Source organism: Eupeodes corollae, chromosome 1 (assembly GCF_945859685.1).
Source record: "Eupeodes corollae chromosome 1, idEupCoro1.1, whole genome shotgun sequence".
Taxonomy (NCBI): Eukaryota; Metazoa; Arthropoda; class Insecta; order Diptera; family Syrphidae; genus Eupeodes; species Eupeodes corollae.
The window spans coordinates 264,367,437-264,379,779 of NC_079147.1; positions in this window are offsets into that span (position 1 = coordinate 264,367,437).

Sequence of the window (12,343 nt, forward strand, 5' to 3'; positions counted from 1 at the left end):
GCTTTGGATTATGAGGGGTTGGCTTGCTTGGGTTTTATATATTTTTATAGGGCATCAAATTCGAAATAGCCCCAGCCCTACATTTTCTTTAATCCGGGATTGAGAACAGTTATTATAGATGAATATAAGAATGAAACAACAACAACTTGTGTGTGCTACCACCAAGTTCATAGGCTGGAGTTATAGCTATTTCACGGGGGCCAACCCGATCATCAGACTCCTTTAGTGGTGCTTAATCGCTTTTTGTTCAATTTAATTTTTTGAAGAACTTTTGCCCGAGCTGGGCTTGAACAAGCGATCTAGCGTGTGAGGAGCTAGTGCACTACGCACTACGCCACCGCACCCACATGAAAGTTGTAAGCCAATTACAGGTTTTTTCGTTCTATCGAACTATACTGAACCGATTAGCCTTTTTCTAACAGTTATTATATTTTTAAATTGTCTTAACAACTAATGAACCGATATCAATAAGTGTTTTGCACAACTTCTAATACTGCCTTAATAATATTTTATGATGAAAATATTTGTACAATAAAATTGAAAAATTGTGTTTTTACAAAATTAGTCAAAAAAAAAACGCTATAAAGTATTTCGATGAAACCAATTTTGTATGTAATAAAAATATAAATAATATTTAAATACAGGAGCAAGTACTGCCGACCCAGTCGTGCACTTTATTTTGTATGATCTTTCTATGTTCTCTTGTTCTTAAGTCGAAAACCATTTAGTATCAGTTTTTTGTTGTTTTCGTTGTTGTCAGTTGATTTTTTCTAAGAAATGAGCTTAAAATTACAAACAATATTTTGCATATCAACATTTTGATTTCAAAATCTATTTTCGTTAACGACATTTTTGATATTTTGTATTTCCTATTTAAAAAATTACGGATTGGATTTCTTAAGACCATTATTTTAAGTTAACAACTAAATTTAGCATAGAATGATATTATTTTGCAATTAATACCTCCATTTATATACGTGACATAGAGGATCGTACATACATCAGTGTTTCCCAATATTGTGTATTTCTTGTAGGATATTTTATTTATACAAACTTTACCGAATGTCAAAAACAATATTTTCCTTAAGATGAAATTAGTTTTAAGCCAATATTAATATTAATTCTTGAAAAGATATTTGAGTCGACAATCACTATTTACCAAGTTTTATTAATGATTTTTTAGGTTTTTATTAAAAGAAACTGTCAATTCGATATTTTCGAAACTTTACCACATGTCGAAAACGTTATTCTTCGTTCCAAAACATTTTCGAGAGTCTTTTCTGTATCTTTCTGCGTTATTGTCGATATGAAATATGGACCACGAAAAAAAGCTTCCCAAAAGTACGGACGTACAAACAGACACCTATCTAAAGATCTTTTATTAATATTCTAGATAAATTGAAAGATCGAGAAATGTCAAAATTTTCAATTCCATAAATCGGACCGGGTACAATAACTTCCCATGGGAAGTTAATAATACAATTCTTAAAAATGAAGCTCACTAGAGTTTTTCGAAAAATTAAATGCTTCAATTTCGTGGGCTTGTTAATTTGTTAGTTATACAGAGTTAAGGTATCGGAAAAATTTTAACAAAGTTAAAAAATGGTCAAATCATCAAAATTGAAGCTGAACTGAATTTTCCAATTCATAACATTACACTTATTTTTTTATTTATTTATACTTGAAATTATTTAAGACACAAATTCAATCAAAAATTATATAATTTTTATACCGAAACAAAGAAATTTTTAAATTGCAGAAGGATTCAAATTAAAGGACAACAGTATGCTACCTAGCAAAATAAAGTTACAAATTTAGACCGCCTACCACTCCCTTAAAACAATTTTTACTATTTCATTTCATTCTTAACAAAAAACAATTATTCATTACAATTTGTTTTGATAATACTTTTATTAAATGATCAGTTCTTTTTCTTACACATTCTTTAAGCAAACTCATTGAAAATCACCCCTTGTACACATGGGTTGACCACTTTCGTTGCACTTGTTATCGGGCAATTGTTGGAATTGTTTTCCTGGGTTCAAACAATTGTAAGTTTGCAATTTGCACAAACTTGAGAATCGGTCAAGACAAATGCCATTAGAAGCACAAACTGGTGTATCAGGTTCCTTGCAATTGTAACTACAACGTCCTTGATCCTTTGGAATAGGTGCCAATCCTCCAAGAGCAACAGCAAAGAAAGCTAAAATAAAAATATTAAATTACAATTTATTCAAAAACTATACAAATATTTCAAAATAAAATCTACTAACCTGTAGCAATAAAAGCAACGAGAATTAACTTCATGTTTTTGATTAGAGGGTTGTATTGCTTTCAAGACGAAGGCTAGAATCAGTTTGTTGAAATCCTGCACAAAGTTAACTTATTTTATACAAAAATCGACAATCATTCTATGGTGGCGAAGAAGAAAGAAAACCGTAATACTTATTTTAGGACGATAAATAAGTTATTTTTAAATAACTTCAAGTATCATGCTGTTGAATTATTATGTATATTTTCAACAAAATTTATTTTATACCAACAATATTTCGTTTTTGGTTTCCTTTCTCAATACCTCAAAAGTTAATTCGTTTTGATTCCCTGTTGGTCTTTGTATGATAAAATAATTATAACAACCTAACAGTTAATGAAGAACAAAAATAAAAGATGTCATTTGGGAGCTAAAAATAAGAACTACACTTTTACTTGAGTTTTGGATTTTGTATAAAATAAGTTTACTTTGAGCAGGATTTCAACAAACTCATTCCAGCCTTCGTCTGTAATCAATTCAGTATCAAAAAACATGAAGCTTATCCTTGTTGCCTTTATTGCTGCAGGTAAGAAAATTTTAACATTTTAAATAATTTTCAGAGTTTTCGAATTGTAATTAAATATTTTGCTTCTAGCTTTCTTTGCTGTTGCTCTTGGTGGTTTGGCACCAATTCCAAAGGACCAAGGACGTTGTAGTTACAATTGCAAGGAACCTAATACACCAGTTTGTGCTTCTAATGGCATTTGTCTTGACCGATTCTCGAGTCTGTGCAAATTGCAAACTTACAATTGTTTGAACCCAGGAAAACAATTCCAACAATTGCCTGATAGCAAGTGTAACGAAAGTGGGCAGCCCATGTGCACAAGGGGTGATTTTCAATGAGCGGATATTGTACACATTAGGTGGAACGAAAAATGAACTGACTGATAAATAAAGTATTATCGTAAAAAAAGAAGTGTTGTCTTATAAATTTATATGTTTCTTGGAAAATTACTAGAATTTGAGAGTAGAGAAAAAATGCGACATTTTGAAAATAATTAAATCTTCTTTAAAATATAATAATATGATTTAAAAACTCAGAGTTTAACTAATATTTTTGATCTCCATTCTTAAGATACATTTCAGAGCTTAAAGAAAGAATGTTCTTCGCAAACCAGTTAAGTTTGTCTACGTTTCATCCAAGAACCAAGAATAATTTTTATGTAAAAACAAAACCTTAAACATGTTCACGTTAAACCTACATATTTTAACAGACGCTTTGAAGAGCTCTTCCAAACAAATAGTCAAATGTTTCTTTGCCATAATTATTGGACTGCCATTCCATTTGAGAGACATTTAATGATTAATTCGAAAAAGGATTTGTTTTCCAGTAATCTTTGGTTAAATGTGGAAAACCAATTATGCATCATGAAAACAGTTAAAACAACAAAATGTTTCGAAGATTAACAAAACTGAATTGATAAGTCATCCAAAAACAAGCATTTTATTTTGAGATCAAACGACTTTTTCTTGCTCAAAAATATTAACAATAAATAACGAGAGGTATAATGTTTATTTTGAAATAATTTTAACATATAACAAATTATGTTGTTGCAGTTTTTTTTTTAATTTAGTCTATTGAAAATAAAAAAAATCAGAATGTAAACCTTTTAGATTTTATTGGCACACTTTTACTTACTTACTTACTTAAGGTGGCGCTACAGTCCGGGGCAGACCTGGGCCTCAACCAACATGCCTCTCTAGCCAGCTCCGTCCCTAGCTAGCTGTCTCCAGTTTCGAACTCCAAGTTGGTTGAGGTCTTCACCCACCTGAGTCGCGGTCTCTCTCTACTGCGCCGTCCCTTGGGATTCGATTCGAATAGCTTCCGGGCTGGAGCGTTGATGTCCATTCGCTCTACATGACCCAGCCATCTAAGCCGTTGGACTTTAATTCTGCTAACTAGGTCAGTGTCGTTGTACAGCCCGTACAGTTCGTAGTTATATCTTCTTCTCCATTCTCCATCTATGCGTACGTGACCAAAAATCACCCAAAGAATTTTTTTTTCGAAGAATCCTAAGACGGTTTCATCTTTCATTGACAGAGCCTAGTCCTCGGCGCCATAAATGAGAACCGGGATGATGAGTGACTTATAAATGGTGATTTTAGATGCTCTAGACTTTACTACTCAATTGCTCTCTGAGTCTATTGAAGCAGCGATTTGCAAGAGTTACTTTTCGTTTGATTTTAGAGCTATTATCTTTGTCTGAGTTTATAGCGGTGCCTAGGTAGACAAAGTCCATTGTGACGTTTTGTCCAAGACGTCGTTGTTCAATGTCATTTTTTGATGACAGCATATACTTGGTCTTGCCCTCATTGACCATTAAAATCAACTTTTTCGCTTCCGTCGCAATACTCAAAAACGCAACACTGACATCACGCTTTCATCTTCCAATTATGTCAATATCATCTGCGCATCCAAGTAATTGGATGGACCTTTGGAAGATTGTGCCTCTAGTGTTGACGGTTGAGATTTGCACAATTCTTTCCAGAACGATGTTGAAGAAGTCGCATAACAGTGCATCGCCTTGTCTAAATCCTTTTTTGACATCAAATCATCGGTAAGATCTTTTCCGACCTCGATAGAGCAGCGTGCATTCTCCATCATCATTCTGCACAAAACGGATAAGTTTGATAGGGATGCCAAAAATAGGCATTGCTCAGATGAGTTGATGCATGCTCCCTACCAAGTCATCGCCTGCTGCTTTGAATAGTATCTTGCCTCTTGTTTCTCTGCGTGCGCTTGACGGCATTCGTCGTCAAACCAGGGGTTTGTCTGTGGTGGCCGTGTGAAACCTAGCACTTTATAGGCGGCATCTCGGATGCCTGCAAGGCAATGTTGCCACTGGGTTTCAATGCTTAATGCAGGCAGCATAGGACTCCATAAGAGGTTGTTAGAGACTCGATCGGAAAAGGACATGGCAGTCTCTTGCGATTGTAGCCGTCTAACGTTAAATCTTCTCACAGTACTTCCTTGCTTTGGCTTGGATCGGGATATCCGTAGCCGTACCTTGGCTACAACGAGGTAGTGGTCGAATCAATGTTGGCCTCCCGGAATGTTCGGATATCCTGTATACTGGAGAAATGTCGTGCATTGATCGCAATGTGGTCAATCTGGTTGACGGTTGATTGATCAGGAGTTCGACCTTACTGGAACTTTAGACGCCATCTTCGATTCCATCTCGAGAATTCATCCGCTGCCGTCTGGATAAGGAGAGGTGCCTTAGTGGAAACACCTCTCCCCCCCTCTCTCGTTTGCTGCTCCCAACAACTTTCCACTGGGGTTGGAACCCAATCTCCAGTTGAGGTACTATGTACCCGATGCTATGTTCACCGCGGGGAGGTGAGCGTAGAAGTTGATAGACAGAGGTGGGCTTTGAGAAAAAAACCTGTGGACGCTTGTGTCCTCTTGAATGCACATGTCTACCATTGGCACACTTATATAAAACTTAAAAAGAAAATGGCAAAATTATAAGTCTAGACATGTACTTTTAGTTTAATCAAATCTATCTAAACAAATATAATTGGTATAGTTTATCAATTTTGTTGGGACTATTTTGCCATTCTTCCTTTAAAGCCTGTTTAAATTCAGATTTATTGGTAGTCGCGGGTTTTTTAACGTTCTGTATAATTTGTTTACAAATGGATCTTATAGAAGTTGGTGTTTCATCATCGATTACAACGTCATTGTTTACACAAATCAAGATATGTGAAAAAAATAACAATTATTTGTATAAAATAAATTAAATGAGACAAGTGGTCTCTTCTGATGTACAATATTGAGTGGCAATGGCAACCTGCTAAAAGGTTTTGCAAAAAGGAGAAACCAAAAAGTAGCCAGTCATCTAAATATAATAAATATCAGTACGTATTTTGTCTGGTCTCACGCAGCTGGGTGGAATAAGAGTTGTGGGAAAGGTATAGATTTAGGTTACGAAAATGGGATATGGGAAATGATAAAGACATAATTTCACATTGGTCCGGCATTTTTAATTGGGTAGGAATGACTTATTCAATGTTTTTCAGTTCTACAACATAATATGCACTAAAAAAATGTTCACAGCCTTTGAATTGATAGGCTTTTGGCGTTTTCCCTGATTCTAATCCAAACTTTTTTGGTGTGCGCTATGAATTACGGAATCAATTTCTGTTGAAACTGAAAGAACGGCAATGAGTTGCTGGTATCTAGAAAACAAAAGTTTTGTCTTTTTTTTTGTTATTATAAGATCTTTTTCATGGGTTTGAGCGTGCAGTCAATACCATTTTGTTAAGGTCATTAGGAATAAATCAGAAAGGTGATTGGAAAGCGTATCACAATAAGCAATTTGTAATTTAGGTTTGATTCATTATTTTGATGCATTTTATGGATGAAGTAGTGGTTGGTTAGTATATTTGTATACCTCTTGCTTTCTCAAGTACACTTTTGATTTCTAGAGAATTATTCAAGAAACCTATTTTCCTATCCAATCCGTGATTATTAGTTTCTTGACTTTACCAAAGCAGCCACGAATTAGAAATTTTCTTTTATTTAGTTGAATTACGAAGAAGGTTTTTTTTCTGGTTTATGTTGATGTTTTCTTTTTCAATAATTTCTTTTTTCGAATAAGCTAAGCAACAATGTTTTGTTTATTTTTAAATTTGTTGACTTTTATGTTTTTGACATAACTGACAAACAGCTAGAATGAATGCGTTCAGTGCAGTTGTATCCATTAGGCGCGTTCCACGACAGAAAAGTAATCACAATGCGTGAAATTCCTCCGTTTAAAACAATTTTGTAGTTTTTAGTTAAAATTTTGTCGGTGTTTCATATCCAGCTTTTCCATTGCCACTTAGAAATAGATTTGTTAGCACAATTTGAGCTCAAAATTTGTAGTATTTTTACAACACAAAAGAATTGAGTTTAAAAGTGCACTAAAAAAGCAAATGGTGATTAATTTTTTTGTGTGATATGAATTTGAACTTTGTCGAATTTTCGAATATGTGATGTGTTCATCGTTTTCTATATTCTATCGTAATATAGTGATATGTTGATGCGAAAAAAAATTTCGACGATCAGTTCTTATTGAAGATAACATTAAATAAAAGTCATTAATAGAACAAATTTGTAGATACGAAAAGTACCTTCTCTAAAAGTAAAAAAACGCAACGCAGCCATATCTCATTCAACTGAAGTTAACTAATAGTTTTATTTTGTTATGTAAAGAACTCCCGAAAGTTACAAGCTATAAACTTGGAAGCTGAACCGTAAATCCGCTCTCTGTTAACTAACTTTAGACCAGATTTTGAGCGTCAAATTCTTACAAAAAAAAATCTTAAGCGTTTAGTCACAACTTTGACTATAAGGGCATGTGACTAAAAGAGTTATTTTATTTGAAGTAAACATTACAATACTCTTTATTCTCTTTAGAAGAAATCTCAAGTCTTCTTAATGATGTTATGTCTAAACTAAGCTCATGTCGTACTAAAGCTGAGCAATTTAATGTTATTACCACTCTTGCAGTGAAGTATATTTATTCAATATGATGAACAAAAACCCAAAAATGATTACTTGGAATGCAACAAGCATTCAAAACAAACAAACTGAATTTTTTGATTTTATAATTAAAAACAAAATTGATATTGCTCTTTTGACAGAGACGTGGCTTACAAATAAAAATAAATTTTCCAATGGAAATTATGTATGCTATAGGCTAGATAGGCATCACGCAAAGATCCCAGCTGTTAGTCTCGAGGTAGCTGAATCTATTGGTGTTGAGATAGACTTACAGAATACATCCAAATTAAGTATTTTCTCTTTTTATTTCCCAGGTGGAAATAGTAATAATGAGAAAAAGACTAAATTTAAAAGGGACCTATTAAAATTGATTAGGTCAAATTCAAATTATTTGATAGGTGGTGACTTTAATTCAAGACACCAACTTTGGGGATGTCTGAGAGCAAACTGTTGGGGCAATATTCTACACGATATTGTCGCCGTGAATAGGTCTGTCTCAGTATTGTATCCTCTTGAACCTACTTACTTTCCTAGTACCTCCTCGGGACAACCTTCGACTCTTGATATGTTTTTAACAAATAATGCAGTACACTTCTCTCAACCTTTAACTATCAATGCATTGAGTTCAAATCATTTGCCGGTTTGTACAGAACTACAAACTTATTGCTCTTTTAATAATCCTAGTGGCCATTTTAATTATTCCTCTGCAAATTGGGAAAGATATCGGTCCTACATTTGTGATAACTTATACGAAGGAAGTCTATCGTTAAACAATGTTCAGTCGTTTGAACAGATAGACACGGTGACGGATACATTCGAAAAAGTAATACTGCGAGCTGCTGAGGTATCTATTCCTAGGATTCAATGTGCCAATTTTAACTCAAATTCCCCACCCCTGCCGGATAATATTTTACATTTGATTCGTTTGCGAAATTCTGAGAGAAGAAAGTGGATTCGGTATAGATTGGACACATTTAAAACTAATCTTAAAATCCTAAATCCTTTTAATACATGTGGAGGAAGCTAATATATATCCTATAGAGCAATTCGGCTTCCGAGCTGGGCACTCTACTAATCATCAAATATTACGAATAAAACAGTATGTTAAAAACAGCCTTAACTTAAAACATTCCACTGGTCTAGTACTACTAGATATTGAAAAAGCCTTCGACACAGTATGGCATGAAGGACTTATCTATAAACTTATAATATTTAATTTCCCTGATTACCTCATTAAAATTATAACGTACTTTGTCAAAAATAGAAAATTTTTTGTATCCACTGGAATTGCTAAGTCTACCATGTATGATATTTCCTTTGGAGTTCCACAAGGATCTGTACTTGGGCCCATCCTTTTTAACATTTTTATGTCAGACTTACCACATTTTGGAAACAATACTGAAGTAGCCATGTTTGCAGACGATACTGCGCTTTTTGCGTCAAGTCTTCTCCCTCAAGAAGCTCTTTCTAGTTTACAGAATTCACTAGACACTCTTCTTAACTTCTTCACTAAGTGGAAAATAAAAGTTAATGCTGAAAAATGTCAAGCTATGTGGTTCACTAGACGCAGAAAACAAAGTTTCCTTCCTCAAACTATGCTTAAAATAAACTCTACTGATATTCAATGGTCTGAACATTGTAAATATTTAGGAGTCACACTCGATAAAAAACTGACTTTTGAAAAACACATATCAATCACAATCCACAAAGTCAATCTTTTAATTAAAATATTATATCCATTTATAAATAGAAAGTCTAGACTTAGCATACATAATAAAATATTAATTTTTAAAACCGTTTTCCAACCGGTCCTAACGTATGGTGCTCCAGTATGGTTTGACTGTGCTGAGACGCACATAAAAAAGCTTCAAATAAGCCAAAATAAAATCCTGAAACTTATGCTAAATTTGCCATGGTTTTATTCAACTACTCGTCTACACAAAAGAGCAAATGTCAACCCAATTAAATTTGTCCTATACAAACTACAAGAAAACTTTTTTGAAAGGTGTTCTTACTCAGATAATGAACTCATACTTAATCTTTAACTTATACTGCCTGGGTAAAATTTGGGTTTTGTGCAATTTTAGTTTTTAAGTATTATGTAAGGGTTTTTTTCTTGTAGTGTTTTCCCTTAATAATTTATTATAACCATAGTAAAATTAAAATATTGTCGTAAATTTATTGTATTGTAGATGTAAAGAACAAGCTTCTGTATCTCTTAAATAATTTAATTCATTATAAAATAGTCTAAGCCTTAAACTGCAAATAAATATGAACTGAACTGAACGGAAACATTACAATTCTTGTGAGACACTCCACTGTTAAAAAAATGACTGTTTGTTTTTTTTTCTGATTTCAGTGATTTGATTTATCTACTTTAGACTACTTTTTTGTGAGGGTAACGGTGAGTAGTATCTCCAAAGTCTATAAAATTATAGCATTGCCTTTTTGTCGACAAACATTTAAAGAGGTGTATGTAATTATAACTAAACTGGAACATATTTTCTCGTTCAATATAAACATTTGAGGTTTTTAAACTTAAAACAATTTTAAAATAATGAAACATAGAACATGTATTAAATCAGCCCTATTCTGCTATTCAAGTTGATCCATTCACCCCTTTGATTCCCTTTCACACTGTCTTTGCATTCTGCTATCCATCGGGTGAACTACATTATCCCAAACCAATTTGATATTCAAATAAACAGCTGTTTTGATTCATACAAAAATTAAGTTTAATCAATCCACCTTAACAGAATAATATGTGTAATTTTTGGAAATCGGCAGTATTGGATTTTTTATTCCAATTGTAGGCAGAAGAATAAGAGAATCCTTAAACAGAGAGCTTCGAAGAAATGTTTAAAAGTGTCTTCCTTCCCCTAAAATAGTTAATATTCTTTTATTTACTAAATAAATATTCTAAATTTAGCAATTAGCTAGTTTTAACTCATTTTTTGCGTATAAAAATTAACAAACCAGACATCAAATGAAAAATCCGCTGCATTTTATATGCGGATCTGAATTTTATAGAATGAATGCTTTAACGTGAATAAAAGAACGCCACGCAGTATTACCGACGTTCCCGACATACACAGATTCACTTCGAATGAAAAACAGAATAGGGCTGAGTTTATCGTATGAATGATAACTTTTTTTAATAAATAAAAAAAAAACACGCAAAAACATTTTTGAAAATACCCTTTATAAAAGAGTATAGTTTTTTTTTGAAATTCATAAAAGTTCAAATTATCTAAATAAAACTTCGAGTTTTTCCACTCACATGTAAAGTAGACGTTTTTAAACCTAAATAGATACGACAATTTTATGATTGTTTATAAGCGTTTTCAAGTGCTGGAGAGTTTCAAACACATTTGGTATTTCTATTATCTAATATCGGTGGATCTACATACGTGTCTTAGCAATGTTTAAAAGGTTTAAATCTATTGCTTAGAAACCAAAGCCTAACTGGAAGTGGAATTATTTATAAAATCGAGTAAAGTTTTAGTGGTTTTTATTCTTATTTAAAAAATAAAGATTCGTAGAGAAAAAACATAAAATAATTTATATAATACAATTAAAAAGTTTAAAAGCTTCAATAAAGTCGTGAAAGAGTGTAGTGGTACGGAGAGTTGTCAGTTATTATAGAACAGTTGAGCTTAAGGTCGTCAAATCAAAAATTAATGTAGCTGGTCACAATGAGCGCAAATTTGTATAAGAAGTATTTTGTAGATAATATAAATTTAAACGCGAACAATATTTTTGGAGAGATTTTATGTTCCCGATTTCATAAAAGCGTTATCATATACAATTCTTAACTACATTAAATGGAGACTGTGAACGAAAACGAAGAAGAAGCATCCAATACAGCTCAAGGTTTTACAATACTACCATTTACTTGAAATTCTCGGCTGGTTTCAAAAATTTAAGAGTTTTCTTTTCAGCAGGGAACATTTTCATAAATACAATTTTTTAAATGATAATGAAACGTTTAAATTTGCAGAAATTCGAATAATAAACAGCTTTTTAATTTTTATTTTAATCTATCTTTTTTATTTTATTTGTTATGTTTTTATTGTTATCATTAATAACACGATTAATCACTTGGCATTATTATAAATTAAAAAAAGAACAAAAAAATATCATACTTATTTTTAAAAAACAATAAATCATTGCAATACAAATACAAATATATTTTACATTATTATTATCATTTTAATTCTTTATCATTTTCTTGTTTGTTTCATTTAAAAAAATAATTAGTCCTAAGAAAATGTATGTTACATTTTGTTTTAATACCTATTCAAGTTTACTATAATTGTGTTAAGTTGTATTCATAAGTTTATTTTTTTTTAATTTTCTATGTAGTTTTTTCAATCTTAAAACATCGACACAAATCGCAGCCTTCATTTATTTAAGAATAAATAAACATATTTAAGAACATATGGAAGACAGCAAACTTTTCATTCTCAAGCTTCTCAATTAAAAAAAAAAACTCAACAATCACATGTTTCGAGAAATAATTTAGTTAATGAAAATTATTA